We start from the raw sequence: 20,691 nt of genomic DNA, 5'->3' as shown, positions 1-20,691 counted from the left end.
GCAGCAGCAGGACGGGATACTGGACAAACTAAGCAGTGGGAGAGTCTGACAGGAGAGAAACTACAGGAAGGTTCTGTTCGGAGGCTCAGGTAGGGACAGCTGGGAGACAGTATGGCCTGGTGGCTTGGGCAGGTTTACTAATCAGCCTCTTCAAAGATGCTGTTACTCAACTCTGAGCCTGATCCTCCTAGTCCAGAGGTAAGGACACTTACATTATTTCCAGGTGGGCAAGGGATACAGGCACTGCCTTTCAAAAGGAACTCACCTGTGTTGGTGACATTAACAAGACTCACTGACAAAATGCTGGTGTACTTGAACTTCATCCAGAATATTAACACCTATAACTGGGCAACACAGACCCCAATGTACAGAGTTAAATCTTGGATACTAATAACAGCTTTGTGCATGGGAAATCATATCTCATGAATTTGACTCAGTTTTTTTGAAGAAGTACCCGAAGGAGGTCAGAGCATGGATATGGTCTACATGGTCTTCAGTGACGTGTTTGACAAGGTTCCTCATGGGAGACTGGTCAGCAAGGTTAGATCGCATGGAGTACAGAACTGGCCCGAAAGTAAAAGGCAGAGGGTGCTTTTCAGGCTGGAGGCCTGTGACCAGTGGAGTGTCACAAGGATCGGTGCTGGATCCACAACTTTTCGCCATTTATATCCATGATTTGGATGTGAACATAAGAGGTATTGTAAGTACGTTTGCAGGTGACACCAAAATGGGAGATGTAGTAGACAGTGAAAAGATTACCTCAGAGTACAAGAGGATCTGGATCAGATGGGTGAATGGACTGAGGAGTTCAGTTTAGAAAAATGCGAGCTGCTGCATTTTGGAAAAGCAAACTTTAGCAGGATTTATACAGTTAATAGCAAGTTCCTGGGGAGTGCTGCTAAATAAAGAGTCCTTGGAGTGCAGGTTCATAGTTCCTTGACAGTAGAGTAGCAAGTAGATAGGATAGTGAAGGCAGCAGCTGGTCTGCTTGTCTTTACTGGTCAGAGCATTGAGTATAGGGGTTGGAAGGTCATATTGCGGCTGTACAGGACATTACAAAAGTTGCTGAATCAATATTCCATATCATTCTGTTCTCCTTCCTATCAGATGGATGTCCTTAAGCTTTAAAGAGATCAGAAAAGAATTATAGCATGTTGCCAGGGTTGGATAGGCTGTTTTTCCTGGAGCGTCAGAGGCTGAATGGTGACCTGAAAGAGATTTTTAAAATCAGGCTGGGCATGGATACGGTAAATAGACAAGATATTTGCCCTGCAGTGGGGGAGTATAGAACTAGGGGACTGGGAGGGAGGGTAGGCAGACAGGGGGTGTGTGGATCGAGAGGGGTGAGACAAATGGCTGGGGAAAGAGGCGGGGTGACAGAGAGGGCGGCACAGAGACGGGTGGGGACAGAAAGTGGGATTAGAGAGGAGGGGAACAGACAGGGGAAACGGGAGGAGGCTGACAGAAAGGGGGAACAGGCCGGCGGGGGTGGGGTGATAGAACAGGCCGACAGAGGGGAGGGACGGACAGAGTGGGGGGAGACGGAGGTGGGGGAGCAGACAGAGCGGGAGAGACGGGGGGAACAGAGGGGGAAGATGGAGAGTTATTTTATAGATCTAAAACTCAACCCTGTTCCTGTTTTCTCCTCCTCACCTTAATTCCCTCTGGAGGGCTCAGAACAACTGTATAGTTCTTGGAAAGTAGAGTTTCAGGGAGATCAGGTGCTGAAAGTGGCATTTGGGACACTAACATTGAATGGAATGTGCTGATTCGATTCGATTCCACTCTCTGTGTGGTGTTTGCACATTCTCCCTGTGTGTCTGCGTGAGCTTCCTCTGGGTGCTCTTAATTTCCTCCCACAAATCCAAAGACATGCAGGTTAGCTGGATTAGCTTTGGGTAATGGTAGGTTACAGAGTTAGGGTGGAATGCTGCTCCGATGGTTGGTATGGTCTCATGGGCTGAAAGGCCTGCTTCCACACTGTAGGGATTCTATCACTGAGTATAGAGATTAGGAGGTCATGTTGTGGCTGAGTTTTAGAATACTGCATTCAATTGTGGTCTCCCTGATTTCAGAAAGATGTTACGAGAATAGGAGTCAACCTCTTAATGACAAGTTCCTGGGAAGTGTTGACAGACAAACAGACCATGCAGTGTGGGTGGATAGTTCCTTGAAAGTGGGGTTGAAGGTAGACAGGTCAGTGAAGGTGGTGTGCGGTATGCTGGCTGTTTTTGGGCAGTGCGTTGAGTATAGGAGTTGGGAGATCATGTTTCGGTTGTACAGCTGATCGGCTCGGCCACTTTTGGAATCCTATACTGCTTTCAATTCCAGTCTCCCTGCTATAGGAAAGATGTTGGGAAACTTGCAAGAGTTCAGAAAAGTTTTTCCAGGGTGTTGCCAGTATTGGAACATTTGAACCATAGGGAGAGGCTGAATAGGCTGAGGCTATTTCCCTGCAGCACTGGACACTTTAGGTGGCTTTATCGAACTTTATAAAATTATGAGGAGCAATGATAGGGTGACTCGTCATGGTTTCTTTTTTCCCAGGTAGGGGAGAACAAACAAATATGAATCTTTTTTCCAAGGTGGAAATGACAAATTCTAGAGGAGAGATGGCAAGTTTAAAGGATATGAAAACCGAAACAACTGAAGATGATGTAAACCAGGAAGAGAAACAGAAGTTTCTGGAAAAGCTCAGCAGGTCTCGCAGCATCTGTGAAAATAAATTAGAGTTAACGTATCTGAGGAAGGGTGACCAGACCCGAAACTTTAACTGATTTTTTCTTCACAGATGTTGCATGACCTGCTGAGCATTTCCAACAACATCTGTCCAAGTTTAAACGGAGTTGTTTGGAGTATATACCTGAGAGTAACTTTATAAAGTGCGAGTGAGACCACATCTGGAGTAATAACAGAAGTTTTGGTCCCTTTATTTCAGGAAATGTGTCATTTCATCAGAGGCATTTCACAGAAAATTGACTGGGATGAACCCTGGATTGCTGGGATTATCTTTTAAGAAAAGGCTGAAGAAATTGGGTCTCTACTTACTGTATTTGGGAAGAATGAGAGGTGATCGCATTGTAACATGTAGGATTCTTAAGGAGTTTGACAGGGTAAATACTGAGCGGATGTTTCCCATCATGAGGGAGTCTGGAACCAGATTTTGGGTCACTCACGGAATCACGGGTTCTGTTTTGGATTCGTCAAATTTAAGGCAACACTGACACAGGTCAGGGGTTTCAGTAGCAATGGAGCTGGGGTGAGGTGGAGATAAGCAACATTTTAAGAGTTTGAAATTCCTGGTGTTTGTGATTGTGTAGATGTCTGATCAGAAAGTCATCTTGGGGTCAGATATGAGAGCAATATTGTGAAGGGTACGGTTCTGTCTCAGATAGTTCCCAGTGGGAGGGAGGGGCTCAGCAATAAGGGAAAGTAATTTGTAATAGCAACTGAAGACAATGGCTTTAACCATTGCAACGTTCCGTTGCAGGAAATTGCAGCCAATCGCGTAGTGGGAGCGTGATGAGCAGTTTGATAACTGAGTAATGGAGAGCGATGATGGTGAGGGAGAGCTGGGCATTGTCAGTGTACATGTGAAACCTAACACGGTGCTTTTGGACAATGTCACCTCCTGGAAGTATGTAGATGAGAAACAGGAGGGACCAAGGAGATATCCTTAAGGGACACCAAATACAAGGAATTAAGAAAGGAAAGGGAGAGTTGGGATGGAGCAGGTTTTTCCAATAACGGTGGGGTCAAATATTAGTTTGCAGCAGAATGGGAGAGAAGGACATAACCAGAAAAGACAGACAGATAGAACAAGGAACAATATCTGTGAATTGGGGAGGGGGAGTGATGAAGAGGAGGAGCAGCCCAACTCCAAAAGCACTATTCCTACATTAGTGGCATCACCCAACTCCACCCTAGTCTCAGCTCATTTACTGAAATACTCGTCCATCCCTGTGTTATCTCCAGACTTCATTATCCAAACACACTCCTGGCCAGCCTCCCACATTCAACTTACATGTAATCTCAAGAGTATCTAAAACCCTACTGCCCAAGTGCTCACTTGTACCAAAACTTGTTGATCCATCAAAAGGCTCCTATTAACAAGCAACAATTTAAAATTCTCACCTTTGATGTAATTCCTGGCTGTGAACATCCCTGTCTCCCTGCACCACACAACCTGTGAGACCCGACAACTCATTTTCTTTCAGACTCCCAACGATGTGTTTATTCATTGCTTCACCTGTCTGGCTGTTTCTACTGTTGCCAAGGCAACACGGTCTGGAATTCCCACCCTAACGCCCTCAGACCTGCTTTCCTCCTTTAAGGTATTCCTGGAAACCTGCTTATTTGGCAACTCTTTTGAGCACCTGACCTAATATTCCCATCTGTGGCCTTATGTCAGAAGTTCTCAATAGTATTTCTGTGGAATTATAAACATGATAAAAAAAACAAACTGTTGTTGAGTTGCACATACATTGTGAACTCTTCACTGTCGCTGAGTGAATAATCTAAAATAGCTCTTACCCAAACACATTGTGGGAGCACCTTCACCACACGAACTGCAGCTGTACAACAAAGTCAAACATCACCTTCTCCCCAGGCAATGGGGCTTTGGCACTGATCAATGGTACCTGTGGAGGGAGAAACACACAGTTGATTTTTCAGGGAGTGCAAAATGAATTATAGGGAGGGAAAATGGTGCAGAATTTGGGATTTTCAAATTTGTGTTTTAGAATGTGCACTAAGTTCTATAAAACCTCTCATCCCATACCATGAAAATTTCCTTCTCTTCCTGGTCAATATGTCTTTCCTTTCCCCTGCCCTTCACCTTCACACATTGCCAATGCCTTGGCCACAACAACACTGTGCTGTCAGTGAAGTTTATCACGTGGTTGAGTATTGTCCCGCCCCTCATTCACTCCGATTGGTTGAAGGCCCAACTAGCACCTCGAGCCCCCGTTCCCCCACTCTTATTGGTCCTGCGCTGACATCAATAATCCGAGGCCAATTGTGGGCTGGAGCATGCTCAGTGCTTCCTGCTTTTGCTGCTGTTCATCAGGTATGAGAGAGAGGGCTCATCCCTGTTTCTCCTGATGTCAGACAATAACAACAACTACCTGCATTGTATGGAGCCTTTCACATTGGCAAATCTCCTAAAATGCTTCATGAATGATGGAAACATTGATAAAGAGAACGATTTTTAGATACATCTTTAAGGCGGACAGAGGGGGTTCGGGAGGATATTCCAAAGGTTTGTGTCCTTGGCAGCTTCAATCGTGGAGTGATATAGGTGGGCAACAGCTTACAATGGAGACAGTGGCTAACCATAGGTTAACAACGTCATGTCGTAGCCCCCTACCCCACACACCAGGCCTTGTTCTCACAGCCTGCCATTACACATTACCTATGGTTAGCCACTAAAGTCTCCATGAACAGCTAGTCACTCTCCCCCAGCCAGATGGTTATCCTTTATCCAACTGTTCTTCTCACTCTATCCCCACCTATCCTTTACTCCTTTTATCCTTCCCCCACACTATCTTCTGCACATAAACTCACTTTTATTCTCAGTAACATCTGTTCTGTGGAAGGGACACCGGATCTTAAACTTTAACTCTGATTTCTCTTCACAGATGCTGCCAGACTTGCTGAGCTTTTCCAGAACCTCCTGGCTGTTGTTTCTGATTTACACTATCCGCAGTTCTTTTGGTTTTAATTTACCGGGAGTTTGTAATTCAGGTCCAACAGCCTCTGTCCAAGTCTCTGCTGTCTCTCCCAACCCCAAACAGTGACACTGCACTTGCACAGCTCATGGACAGGTGTTGTCTTGCTGGCCACACCCCTCATCCAGCCCATTGGCTGCAGGACCACACAGACTCTCCTCCCATTGGTCTAGAGCTGCCGTCAATCAGCCGGGCCTCATTGTGATGAGATGGAGGGTTAATCCCTCTCTCTGCCCTGGGATGAGCTTCATAATTGACAGTGAATGGGGCAGTATCACAGAGAACAGGGCCTGGGGGCTATTCAGCCCATTGGGGCTGTACTCTCTCCCTCTGGAGATGCTGCAAAACTGTCCCAAGTCCCCTCCCAGGTGCCCACAGCCCCCCAAATCTTTCCTTAAAAAGTAAAATCCCAAGTCTGTTTCAGAATACCTGCTGAATCTGTGTCGTTCAGACTGTTCCAGGTGCTCAGAACTTTGAGTAAAATAGTGTTCACATTTTCACCTTATATTATTTGCCAATTACTTGAAAGTAGTTACTAAAAATTGTGACCGTGTTAACAATTCCTCTCTCTCTCTCTCTGCAAATTCAAGACCTTGGAACCAAATCTGCACCAGATCGAAATCACTGCTTCACCTTCTCAGCTCCAAGGATAATTATCTGTGCTTCAGCTAGCTCTCCACAAAATAGAGGAATGCATCTTAATTTATTAAAATCAAAGAAACAGACCTTTGGTCCAATTAGTCCGTGCCAACAAGGAATCCTAAACTAATGGATTCCCATTTACCATCTATTGGCCTGTATCCATCAAAACCCTTTCTATTCATGTACCCAATTGGAAGCCTTTTAAATGTTGTGATTTTATCAGCCTCCACTACTTCATCTGGTAGCCGCTCCCATACACACACCGCACTCAGCTTGAAAACGTTGCCACTGATATCCCTTTTAAATCTTTGCCCTCTCAACTACAACCCATGTGCTCTCGTTTTGGACCCACCTAACCTGAGGGAAAAGGACGCCAGCTGCTCACCTTATCCACACCCCTCGTGATTTTATAAATCTCCATGAAGTCACCTCTCAGTCTTTGACTCTCCAGATAAAATAGCCCCAGCCTATTCAGCCTCTCCCTGTAGGCCAAATCCTCCAATCCTGGCAACGTTTTTGTAAATCTCGTCCAAACCTTTTCAAGTTTCACAACATCCTTCCCAGAACAGGGAAATTCAAACTGAAATCAGAATTCCAGATGTGGCTTAATCAACGTCCTGTCCAGCCACAGTATGACGTCCCAGCTTCTGTATTCAATGCATTGACCAATAACGGAGTGTGTTAATGAAGTCCCATTTGCCAGCGGTTCACCCTTATCCCTCTAAAACCTTCCTCTTCATATACACAATCAAATGCCTTTTAAATGTTGCAATTGTACTATCCTCCACCCCTTCCTCTGGCAGTTCATTCCCTACTTGCAATGCCCTCAACATGAATAAGATGCCCCTTAGATCCCTTTTAAATCTTTTCCCTCTCACCTTAAGCCTGTACCCTCTAGTTCTGGACCCACCGAACTTGGGAAAAAAGTCCCTGACTGCTCACCTTATCCATGCCCTTCATGATTTTATAAGAACACCTCTCAGCCTCCAAGTCTCCAGGGAGAATAGTCCCAGTCTATTCAGCCTTTTCCAATAGCTCAAACCGTCCAACCCTGGCAAAATCCTTGCAAATATTTTCTGAACCCTTTCAAGTTTCTCAACATTATTCCAAGAACGGGGAGATTGGAACTGAAAACAGAATTCCAGACGGGCTTTAATCAGTGCCCTGTCCAGCCACAATATGACGTCACCACAGCTGCACTCAATGCATTGACCAATAGGGGGGGGGGGGGGGCGGTACCAAATGCTGCATTCACTACCCCGCCTACCTGTGACTCTACTTTCAAGGAACTATAAACCTGCACTCCAAGGTCTCTTTGTTCAGCAATGTTCCCCAGGACTTTACCATTAAGTGTATAAGTCCTGCCCTGATTTGCCTTTCCAAAATACAACAGTTCCCATTTATCTACATTGAACTCCGTCTGCCATTCCTCGCCCCATTGGCCCATCTGATCAAGATCCTGTTGTATTCTGAACTAACCTTCTTCACTGTCCACGACACCTCCAATTTTGGTGTCTTCTGTAAACCTACTGACCATACCTCATATAGTCACATCCAAGTCATTTATTTAAGGGCTCAATATCCATCCTTGCAGCACATTGCTCCTCACAGGTCTCCAGTCCGCAAAACAACCCTCCATCATCATCCTCTGTCTCCTACCTTCAAGGCAGTTTTGTAATGGCTTGCTCTCCCTGCGTTCCATGTTATCTAACCCTGCTAACCAGTCTGCTTTGTGGAACTTTGTTGAATGTCCATATAAACATTCACCGCCTGGCTTCATCAATTTTCTTTGTAACTTCAAAACATTCAGTCAAGTTAGTGAGATACAATTGGGCATGTACAAAGCCACATTGACTCTCCCTGTCATTCCTTACCTTTCCAAAATAGATGGATATCCTGTACCTCAGAATCCCTTCCAACACCTTGCCTGCCACTGACTTCAGGCTCACTGTTCTCTTGTTCCATGGTCTCTCCTTACCAGTGTTTTAAAATAATGGCACCTCACCTGTCGCTATCAACGATACAAATACCTCAGGAGAGGCCCAACAATCACTTCACTAGATTTCCAGAAAGTTCCAGAATACACCTGATCATTTTCCAAGGCTTTATCCACCTAGATGCGATTTAAGACATCTAGTACCACCTCCTCTGTAACAAGGACACTTTTCAAGTTATCACTGTTTATTTCTCCAAACTCTCGAGCTTCCATATACTTCTCCAGTAAAAATAACGTGAAATATTTGCATATCTTTTGCACTCCCTGTGGTTCCATTGACAGCCTTGTTGACCTTTAAGGGGTCCTATTCTCTGGGCCAGTTAATCTTTTGTCTGTGATATATTTGTTTAATCTCTTTGGATTCTATTCCAGGACATCTGAGAAAGACCTACATCACGGACCGTAATTTTCCTCTGACTGGATCAACATTGCCCTCCAACACATACCCTCCACTTCCCGCACCTCCGCCTTTACCCCACCCCTTCAGCCACAATAAAGAATATAACCCTGCAGTCTTCACCTTCCACCCACTAATCTCCAGATACAGCACATTAACCTCTATTATTTCTGCTACCTAAAGTCAGACCCCACCACCAGAGACATATTTCCCTCCCCACCTCTATCTGCGTTCCACAGAGACCATTCCCACTGTGCCTTCCTTGTTCGGTCCACTCCCTCCCACCAACCCACGCTCCACACCCTTGACCCTTCCTTGCCGCCACGGGAGATGTAAAACGTGCGACCACACCTCCCTCTGACATCTGTCCAAGTTCCCAAAAGGATCTTTTCACATCAGGCAGAGATTTGCCTGCACATCCCAAAACCTCATATACTGCATCTAGACACGATGGGAAGAAGGGCTTATGCCCGAAACGTTGATTCTCCTGTTCCTTGCATGCTGCCTGACCTGCTGCGCTTTTCCAGCAACACATTTTCAGCTCTGGGGAGAATGTGCCAACTCCAACAAAGACAGTTGCCCGAGGCTGGAATCAAACCCAGGTCCCTGGTGCTGAGGAAGCAGTGCTAACCTCTGAGCCACAATACTCTGGGATCTTTGGTGCTGATGCGCTGCCATACTGATACCTCAGTTACTCACCCTGCCTCATTTCCTAAGAGGCAGTGATGACGGAGTGAAATTATCGCTAGACAGTTAATCCAGAGACCCAAAAAAGGTTCAGGGGACCAGGGTTTGAATCCCATCACGGCAGATTTTGCAACGTGAATTCAATAAATATCTGGAAAAAATAATCTAGTGACGACAAGGATTCCACTGTCAATTGTTGGAAAACCCATCTGGTTCACTAATGACCTTTAGGGAAGGAAAATGCCATCCTTACCTGGTCTGGTCTGCATGGGACTCCAGACCTGGAGCAACGTGGTTGACTCTTAACTGCCCTCTGGGTAAACCCAGCAATAAATGCTGGCCGAGCCAGTGACAGCCTTATCCTGTGAATGAATAAAAAAAACAGATCAGGTTTTGTTCCTTCTCTAGTAGGTACATCCTACAAACTGATTCTGAAATGTTCTCGTACACACTGAACAAATATCTTTCCATCCAAGCCCTTAACACTACAGCACTCCGAGGCTATGTTGGTAAAGTTAAAACCCCTTATCATTGCATCCATAATATTCTTACAGATAACTGAGGTCTCCCGGTAAAATTGTGTCTCAATTCCCCGCTGACTATTGGGAGAGAGTCTAGAATACAATCCCAGTAAGATGGTCGTCCCTTTCTTATTTCTCAGTACCAACCAAATAACTTGCCTGGATGTACTCCCAGGAATATCCTCCCAAAGCCCAACCATAATGTTATCCCTAATCAAAAACACCTCTCCCCCTTCTCTATTGCCCCCTTTCTATCCTTGCTGTAGCATCTATACCCTGGAAAATGAAGCTGCCAGTCCTATCCATCCCTGAGTGAAGCCTCTGTAATTGCTGTAATATCCCAGTGCCATGTTCAAAACCATACCCTGAGCCTACCTCCCTGACTTGTAAGGCTTCTTGCACTGAAATAAATGCAGTGCAACTGGTCCGTCGCACCTCATTCTGTGACTTGCTCTTGCCTACCTTGACAGTCTGACTGGTGAACAGTACCAGCCTCAGACTCACCTCTTTTCTCACTATCTCTTTAGGATTACCCCGACTCCCTCACTGGTTTAATGCCTCCCGAGTGGCACTAGCAAATCTCCCTGTTCGTCAGGACCCCATGCTTTCCCCTTCCTATGCCATTGGTACCAATATACAATGACCTCCCATTGGTTATTTTCGCTTTTGAAAATACTCTGCTCCCTCAGAGACATCGTTGACACTGGCACCAGGGCAGCACCACCCCATTCTGATGTCTCACTGTTAGCTGCAGAAACAGCAGACTGTGCCCCTGACTAGAGAGTCCCCTATCACCATCGATCTTGTGGAACTGGATATACCTCATATTATGTTAAAAGCCAGTCTCAGTACCAGTAACTTGATTGTCAGTGCTACATTCCCCTGAAAGTCTATGACCACCTACATTTTCCAAAACAATATACTTGCCTGAGATGGGGATAGCCACAGGAGACTCCTGCAGTACCGACCTACCCCTCCTAGCTTTCCCGGTGGTAACCCATTTACCTGACTGTATCTGCAGTATCCTGCATTCCTGAGACTACCACCTATCACAAACCCCGGCTCCTGTCAATTCCTCACTGCCTTTAATCACTCCTCCACCAATCCATGCGATCCAAAAGGATTTGCAATCAATCTTGCTACAGACATAATCATCAGGATCATTGAAACTCTCCCCAATCTCCTACATCCGACAGGAAAAGCACGCCACTCTACAACAGGCCATCTCTCCGCCTTAACAATCTACAGACCAAGACAAAGACATAGTCTTACTGCTCGAAAAATACTGCCCGAGAATAACAATGCTTATGTTTCATATCTTAAACATTTAATCAAGAGACCCTAAGACATTAAAAAGAAATCCTCACCTTACTCACTATTGTAGATTGAATAAAATAAAACCGGCTAAGATTGACATTTGAAGAGACTGAAACTCACTGATCTGATCCCCAGCTCGGAGTATTTCCAAGGGTGAGGTCTCTCTGAGGGCAGCTGTGAAATGTCACTGTTTCTCTTCACTGCCCACTCCATTTCCAGAGAGGTTTTTAACTTCACAGCAAGTCAGCTCAGAGAGGTCACTGCTTGGTTTTACTCACTGGGGATGGCCTTTGCTGCCCAGACCAGTATTTACTGGCCACCTTTACTTGTCTTGGAGAAAGTGGTGGTTAACCGCCTCCCTGAAATGTTGCAGTCTATGTACACCACAGTGATGTTTGGAAAATAGTTACCCTCTGGCCCCACAACCCTCCCTGTCTCTGTAATCCCCCTCCGGCTTCAGAAATTACATGTCCATGGCATAAGATTTTTATTTGGATTCATTTTTGTTTAATAACCCCCCCCCCCCCCAAAAAAAAAGTGAAATATTTGGCCCCAAACAAATTTCTGTTGATTGATCTTTCGGAGAGGCTGACACATGGACGTTGCAGTATTTTATCTCACATTGTACACCTAGAATGATGGAACTTTCTTTTAAACATTGCTAAAAGGGAGGCAATGGCTTAATGGTATTCCTGCCAGATGAGTGACATGTGCAATGTTCCGAGGATTAGGGATAGAATCCCAACATGGCTGATGGTTTCATTGGAATTCAATACAATCTAGAATGAAAAGGCGAATGATGACCATGAAACTATTGTCAATTGTTAGAAACCCATCTGGTTCACTAATATCCTGTAGGGAAGGAAACGGTCATCCTCACCTGGTCTGGCCAACATGTGACTCCAGACCCACAGCAATGTGGTTAACTCAACTGCCCTCAGGAAAAATACTTTACAAACTGTTAACAAATATTCCGCGGGTATCACTTAAAAACTGGCTGTTCACATTGGGACCATGTGAATATCTGAAGGGCCTGAACTAAAACTGAGTTTCAGCTTCACCTTCTCCCTGTCTCACATCAGTCTGTTTACACCCAACTCCAGAACAATCTCATTGAGCCAAGCAGCCCTCACAGTTGCAGCCCTGTCATCTTCATTGTCTGCTCATACCTACATTGCCCTCAGCCTCCTGTACTGTTCCAATGCATCTCAATGGGAGCTCAGGAACAGCACCTCAACTTTCAATTCAGCCCTTTGTAACCCCAGAGTCAACATGGACGTCAGCAGTTTCTGAATGAACAGACAGTTTTTCAGAAGCTGGAACATTCCACCTGAAAAGGTACTGGAATTTGAGGCCAAAAGGATTTTTAATGGGAAGTTTGCAGGTAATTGAAAACATGAAGTTTACAGGTTAGCATCATGAAGTGGGTGGTTGGGTCTAAATCTGAGAGTTCTTACAAAGAGACGAGGTGTAATTTGGATAAATCTGTGCTCCCTCTCAGGCCAATATTTCCTTCCTCAGCTGCAGGGCCCAGAACAGAGCACACACCCAAAGGGTGATCCAACCACGAATTTGTACATCTTTCTGCTTAACAAAAATATTGGAGATATCTTCCCACAAACAGAACAGACAAACCTTTCTCCTTCCACAGTTAAATGCCAATGATATTCAGATCCTGATGACTCCATTGACTGTAAAAACTTGCTTTTGAGATCCCAGCCTCAATTATTCTGATTTAATATCCTATGAAATGAATTCACAAAACAAAACTCACAGTCAGTACAGGAAGAATTAAAGACATACTTTTTTCTTGGTATGTGCTTGATGTGTAAATGCCTCTCTTCACGTTGCACACCTCGCCCCCCCCCCCCCATCCTAGGAAGGGGACATGCACATGCGCTTCACTGTACCTTACCCCCAATAACAATGGCAGCCATATCCCAGAACCTTTCACCGCCTGAGGGGGGAAGAGGGGGGAAGGAGGACGAGGACGAGGACGAGGACGAGGACGAGGACGAGGACGAGGACGAGGACGAGGACGGGGTCTGAAATCAGATTCTGAGTCAGACACAGAATCAAGGGTTCTGCTTTGGGTTCCTCAAGTTTAAGGCAACGCAGACACGGGTAAGGGGTTTCAGTAGCAATGGAGCCGGGATAAGGAGGAGATAAGCAATGGTTTAAAGACTGGAATTCCTGGTGTTTGGGATTGTGTAGATGTCTAATCAGAAGGTCAGCTTCGCGACAGATGTAACAGCAGTATTGTGATGAGTCTAGTTCTGCTGCATGGTTCCCAGTGAGAGGGAGAGGCTCAGCAGTTAGGGAAAGGAACTTGTTAGGCAACGGGTTTAACCATTACAATGTTTTATTGGAGGAAACTGCACCTAATCGAGTAGTGGGAATGTGGTAAGCAGTTTGATAACTGAGTAACAGTGGAGTAATGGAGAGGGATGATGGGGAGGGAGAGCTGGGCATCGTCAGTGTACATGTGAAACCCAACATGGTACTTTTGCACAATGTCACCTCCTGGCAGTATGTAGGTGAGATAGAGGAGGGGCCAAGGATAGATCCACGGGGGACACCAAATGCAAGGAATTCAGAAAGGAAAGGGAAAGTGGAGATGGAGCAGGATTTTCCAACAACCGTGAGGTCAAATGTCAGTTTTTCACAGAATGGGAGAGAAGGACATAACCAGAAAAGATAGAACAAGAAACAATGTCTGTGAATCGGTGAGGGGGACCGATGAGGATGAGGAGAAAAGAGAGTTGGAAAGTCAATGGTTTAGTGAGATTAGGGTAAAGGGTCAAGATGAGCTCTGATAAGGCTTGACATGAGATGAGATTGGAGATAGATGTAGGTTTGGACAAAAACCGGGAACACCACATGAAGCAGTTTGACTCAGTGGGCTAGTGGGAGGGAGGGAAGCAGCAGATCGGATTATCTCAGTCTCAGTGACAGAAAAACTCCATGTGCTCCAAACTCTTGTTGTTGGAGAGAAGGATGGAGGAGACAGGAGGATGGACAGTGCTTACAAAGAAACAAAACCTGGGTAAGTGATATTTAAAGTGAGTGAACAAACCTAATGTATATAAATTTTATCCAAAATATTAAAACAAACGACTGAAGTTCTGGTTCGAATCCCATCTTGGCAGATGGCGGAATCGGAATTCAAGAAAAAAATACATGGAATTAGAAATCTCCTGATCTCCATGGAATCATTGTCAATGGCGAAAAAAATTCCTGCCAACCTGACAGTGAACCAGCAAGCTACTCACTGAAATAATCACTGCAAAGTTTCAACAAAGGAATGAAACTGGATGGACCACTCGGCATCTAAGAAGGCACCATTTAATACAACCACAGAATCAGCCCTCTCGATGGTGCAATGTCTTTCAGACTAACATCTGGATTTTGGTACCAACATGTGCAGAGCTGTCTCACAGACCAATCAAGGAACAGCCTGACATAGTCACTCATGAAATCAACCCTTACAGACAATGACCAGACACCACCATCACCATCCCAGGATAATGAAATTGTGGTGATGGAAAAGCGCAACAGGTCAGGCAGCATCCGAGGAGAAGGAGAATCGATGTTTCGAGCCTAAGCCCTTCATCAGCCTGACCTGCTGTGCTTTTCCAGCACCACCCATGAGATTACAGATTGTGCTGGAGTACAGTTCTACTGCTGTTGATGTCCCACCGTGCCTCAGAGATATCCAGATATCCCCACCCTTACTGATGGAGGGGCCTCACACATCCATGCACCAGATAAGATGACAGCATCTGCAGCAATCTGCAGCCAGAAGTGTAAAGTGGGATGATCCATCTCAGCCTTCTCCAGTGGTTTCTAACATCACAGATGTGAGTTTTAAGCCAGATCGGTTGAGTTTGAATAACATCAAGAAATGGTTAAGTAGTGCAAAGGCTACGGGCCCTGCCAACATTCTGGCAATAATACTGATAGCTTGTGCTCCAGGACTTGCCACCCACCGAGCCACGTACCGCTCCAGCACTGGCATCTACCGACAATGTGGAACATTGCCCAGGGATGTTCAACACAAAAGCACAGGGCAATCCAACCCAGGCAATTTCCATCTATCAGTCCACACTCCATCAGCAGTAAAGTGATGGAAAATGTCATCTACAGGGCTACCAAGCAGCAGCTGCTCAGCAACAGCCAGCTGAGCGACACTCATTTTAGGCTCCACCATGGCAACTCGGGTCCCGATTGTGGTACCGCCCTGATTCACAACCTGACAACCAGCTGAATCCCAGAGGTGAGGTGAGAGTGACAGCTCAGTCCCACTCCAAGACCACTAATTCGAGCTGATTCCACCCTCCTCTCAGCTCATATACTGAAACTCTCATCCATCGTGTGTTATCTCCAGACTTCGTTTTCCAAACACACTCAGGGCCAGCTTCCCACATTCAACCTCCCTGTAATCTCAAGAAAGTCTTAATCGCTGCTTGTTGATTCATCAAAAGGCTCCTAATTAGAATCAACAGCATACAGCCATAGAGATGTACAGCAAGTAAACAGACCCTCCGGTTCAACCCAACCATGCCAACCAGATACCCCAACCCAATCTAGTCTCACCTGCCAGCACCTGGCCAATATCCCTCAATTTAAAATTCTCACACTTGATTTAATTCCTGGCTGTGATAATCCCTAAGGTATTATCCCTACTGCGAATCCTCTACAAGGATGCCTGCCTTGAAGAAGTTTTCCTCCTCTCTCTACAAGAATCTCAGGGAGTCTCTCTCCCACTGCAACTCCCAGGTCATTTCCTCTGCCCTGAAGCTCTTCAACCACGTCCTGAAACAAACCCGCTACTACAGCCACATTTGCTTACTTGTCCGACCTGCCCAGCTCCTTTTCCACCTATCCACTCCACCCTCTCCTCCCTGACCTATCACCTTCATCTCGTCCCCCACTGACCTATTGTACTCTATGCTACTCTATCCCCACCCCCACCAGCTTATCTCTCCACGCTTCAGGCTCTCTGCCTTTATTCCTGATGAAGGGCTTTTGCCCGAAACGTCGATTTCGAAGCTCCTCGGATGCTGCCTGAATTGCTGTGCTCTTCCAGCACCACTGATCCAGAATGTGATAATCCCTAGCTCCCTGCACCACACACACTTTGAGACCTTGACAACCCATTCTCTTCGAGACTCCCAACCATTTGTTAATTCATTACTTCACCTGTGTGGCTATTTCTACATTTGCTGAAGCAGCATGATCTGAAATTCGCAGCCAAAACCTCACAGGTCTGCTTTCCATCTTTAAGACATCCCTCAAAACCTGCTTTTTGGCAATGCTTTTGGTCACCTGACCTAATATCTCCATCTCTGGCCTTATGTCTAAAGTTCTCAATAGTATTTTTGTGAAATTATAAGCATGATAATAAAAATACGAACTGTTGTTGATTTGGACATTATTCATTCAGCAACAGTGATGATTTGAAAATAACCTATAATGCCACTTACCCAACCACACTGTGAGAGCACCTTCACCACACAAACTGCAGCTGTACAAGAAAGTCAAACATCACCCTCTCCACAAGCAACAGGGCTTTGGCATTAATCACTGGTATCTGTGGAAGGAGAAACACAGTTGATGTTTCAGGGAATGCAAAATGCATTACAGGGAATGAAAATGGTGCAGAATTTGATAGTCAGAAATGGAAGGAAAATACACTTGCTTATTGGAAAAAAGAATTCTTGACTGTCAAAAATATTTTAGAAAATAATCTGATAATAGAGCAGCACATGGTCAGGGGCTGGGCCGCAGTGAAAAACTAATTTACAAAGGGTCTATAAAAGTAATAATACAGTAGTAAACAGACCAAAAATACACCCATGGTTCGAGACTGAGGAAGCGAGATATTGACAAAGTGGTGATGAGGGAGTCCAGAGGTGAATCAGAGCAGTATGGGCTGCTATGATCCCAATAACTCTAAACTGGAGAAAGTCTGCACATGCGCCTGGCTGCACCTTGCCCCCTACAAAGATGGCGGCGGTGCACATGTCCAGTGAATCGTAGTCCCGAATAAAGATGGCGGCGCTCACTCAGGCCTGCAGCCGCGCTGAGGCCATTCCTCATTTACTGCAAACACGGGACTGGGACGTTCAAATTTGTGTTTTCCGACGTGCACAATTTGTTTGTAAAACCTCTCCGCTCATAGCAACACAGTTTTTCTCCAGTTCCCCGTTTATTTCTTTCCGTACCATATCCTTTCTCTCCATAACTTCCCGAACATTCATTTCAGCGACTCTGCGCCGCGCGCGAGGATGATCACATGGTTTAGTTTAGGTCCGCCCTTCATTCACTTTGATTGGTTGGAGGACCAACCGCCCGTTAGGTCCTCCAACACCGCCCACCGTCCTTTCATTGGTCCGGTGCTGACATCAATCACCTGGGGTTCCTTTGTTGGCTAGAGCATGTGCAGTGTGTCCTGCTTTAGCTGATATGTTGGGTCATGTGATGGGAGAGTTTACTGAGGGTAAGAATTCCCTTTGTGTGAGCTCTGCAGGAGATTTCCTTTATTCATGGAGGGAATTGCCTTCCTACTCATGACTGTATAGCTGTGATTGATGAATCAATGCCATCTGAATCAGTACATAAACACCACTTTTTCACAACATCTGAGATCTTTAGCACATTGTATCACGCTCTTCTTTGGAAACAAAAAAAACATGAAATGGAGCCTCAAGGAATCGGAGCAGGAGTAGGGCATTCATTCCCTTCAGCTTGTTCCCCCATTCTATCAGATCATGGCTTGGCCAACCCAGACCTCAACAGCTCTTTTATGCTTGATCTGCATAGCCCTCAACTGCTCAATATTTCAAAAATCTATCTGCCCTCTTTTAAAATAATTTGTGATTGAATCATAGATTCCCTACTGTGTGGAAACAAACAGGCCCTTCAGCCCAACAAGCCAGAACAACCCTCCAAAGAGGAACCCAACCATTCCCCTCCCACATTTAATTTTCACAAAAGTTTGGGCGAGAAAATTCTAGCCATTCACTGAGAGAAAAAATTCTGTACTTTTTTAAAAATGAATGTTCCCTTATGTAATGTCCCCTGGTTTGAGACTTCACTGGTGCTAGAAGATCTAGTCAACATCCACTCTGTCAAACTCATCAGAATCTTGTTTCCATAAGATCACCCCTGCATATCTATTCTTGATAGGTGAACCCTTTTGTCCTCAAAGCAGCTAAGTGAATCTTATTTTGAATGGTCTCTGATGTTGGTTTATCCTTTATTAAATATGGGAGCTAACATTGTATACAGTACTTCAAGTGAGGACTCAACAACAGCCAGTGTGGTTAACCAATCCTCACTCCATGCTAATACATTACCCTGATACCATGAGCTCCTAAATTGTGCAATTAACTTTTATGTAGCACCTTATCATTTGCATTTTTAAAATCCAAATACAGAACATCATTGGATTGCCCTTTATCAGCCCTGCTTGTTATCTCCTCAATGAACTGACGTAAATTTGTCAAATATAGTTTCTCTTTCACAAAACCCAGTCTACCATGTTTAATGATAAGCTTTTCTAAATGTCCTGCAATTTCTTACTTTAATATTCTGTAGATTCTTTCAGTAGATTTGCTAAGTACTTAAATCCAGGCGGACTCTGTCCAATCCTGTCACTGTTCAGTAAGAAACTTGACTGTACTCCAATATAGTTAGTAAATGTATCTGTATTTATTTTTAAAAATTGATTACTTATAAATGCTGGACCCATGCAATATCAATGAATTAGTGACTCTGAATTGGGGTTAGAATTTTTTTTTGTTAATTCCTTTTTGTACTGTGTTATGCAGACAGCACCAAGTGATCACTCTTAATTGTGAGTAACGTTAAAAATAATGTTAAAAATGACATCCGAAATTGTGCAATGACAATTTTGCATTCAATAGTTTGCAGATAAAATTGAACAGATTTTTGCTGCAATTTGGCCAGACTGCAGGTTACACCAAAGTGGCAACCCTGTTGTCAAATTCTTACTTGACACTGCCCAAGGCGATACTGATGGGACTTCACTTTGCCATTCTTGTTCACCAGCTTTATTTCCAGGTTTAATTCTATAATCATTCCAGAGCTTGTAATTTTAGACAACTTCTCCTTTAGGTACATATGTAAATATCATACTGAAATGTTGCACTGAATGGTACCAATTCTGAAATTAGTCTCTAATCTGATAGTAACATACTCTGACCCTTCTACATATGTATTGGCATAAGTCTATGCCAGTTATTTTTCTGTAGCCTGTGATTCCTGATGAAGGGCTTATGCCTGAAACATCAAGTCTCCTGCTTCTCGGATGTTGCCTGACCTGCTGTGCTTTTCCAGCATGACAGTTTTCGTCTCTGATGTCCAGCTTCTTTGAGTAGATTAAACCAAGAATAAGTTTTGTTGATCACAGTGCAATAGGAACCAATTCATGAAATTCAGATATCTCACATTTACCTTAACTGTGTGAAGGCTAAGACATTACTAAATTATTGTCAGTAATTGAAATTGTGCTGACAAACTTGTGCAGTTTCAGTGCCTCACCTTTAGAGTGTTCCCAGATAACACTCAGCTGCAGTATTTTGTTTTGTGCTCAGCTATATGTTGTTCTCACTTGTTTCTTTGTGAAAGATTACAAAATTAACTTGGATGAATGAACTTATGATTTCTTAAACCAATATTGGGAGAAAAAAAATGTCAGTATTTCAAGTGCTGATAAAGTAAAATAAACTGATAATCAGTAGAAAGGGTTTAAGATGGATATGGAACAAATGCTGGCAAATGGGATTAGATTAATTTTGGATATCTGGTCAGCATGGGCAAGTTGGACTGAAGGGTCTGATTTTGTGTTGTACAACTGTGACTTCATTCTCTCAGTTATTCAAGAAGTTGAATACTTCGAGGAGGAAAAGGAGAATTTATGCAGAGAATGCACTTGAAGTGATCATTGAGGTATATCAAACTCTCATTATTTCATGACCTTTTCCTCTGGGTTCTTCAATGAACAAACTTGTTTTATTATCTGAATAACTATGTATCATGTGATTTGTTTCACACAAAATATTTCGTCAGGATCTGGTGAACTATTAAGAAGTGTTCATGTTTAAAATTTAGGCAGCGTGATTGTTAAGCAAGAAAAGGTTAGCGTTTTACTCCCACTGAATCATTGCTCTATATAAGGTAACAAGCTTTTTATCTGTTCTGGGCACTGAATATATGGAAGTCAATTCTGAAGGAAAAAAATCCTCGTCAGTAATGTTCCCACATTTGTGGAGTAATTGCTTCTGGTTACTCTTCAGGCGATAGAGGCTCGGAAAAAAATGAGTTGGCCAAAGTTAGCCACATCATTTCGATGGACTATGCTCATTGGGGAAACTT

At 44.4% G+C, this 20,691-nt stretch overlaps 1 protein-coding gene and 1 long non-coding RNA gene across 4 annotated transcripts in view; one reads left to right on the top strand and one right to left on the bottom strand.

Annotated features, from left to right (window-relative positions):
• LOC148135134 (uncharacterized) overlaps nt 1-20,691 on the top strand; it is a 790,442-nt gene that overhangs the window by 486,485 nt on the left and 283,266 nt on the right. The window lies entirely within an intron of this gene.
• LOC148135135 (uncharacterized) overlaps nt 1-20,691 on the bottom strand; it is a 46,828-nt gene that overhangs the window by 5,595 nt on the left and 20,542 nt on the right. The window contains exons 1-5 of one of the 3 annotated variants that reach the window (XR_015755417.1): nt 17,517-17,558; nt 16,776-16,882; nt 12,925-13,032; nt 9,705-9,813; nt 4,534-4,640 (exon numbers count right to left, since the gene is read on the bottom strand). This is a non-coding gene — a long non-coding RNA (uncharacterized LOC148135135). Of the gene's footprint in view, nt 1-4,533; nt 4,641-9,704; nt 9,814-12,924; nt 13,033-16,775; nt 16,883-17,134; nt 17,215-17,516; nt 17,559-20,691 lie in introns of those variants that run through there. The other 2 variants (XR_015755418.1, XR_015755419.1) reach the window with 2 other exon arrangements.

This window comes from Chiloscyllium plagiosum, unplaced genomic scaffold, assembly GCF_037043375.1.
Source record: "Chiloscyllium plagiosum isolate Xiang-an unplaced genomic scaffold, Cpla_swu_hap1 HiC_scaffold_51, whole genome shotgun sequence".
In the NCBI taxonomy this organism is placed as follows: domain Eukaryota; kingdom Metazoa; phylum Chordata; class Chondrichthyes; order Orectolobiformes; family Hemiscylliidae; genus Chiloscyllium; species Chiloscyllium plagiosum.
Note: the sequence above shows the minus strand (reverse complement) of the source record. Positions and strands in the feature narration are given on the sequence as shown.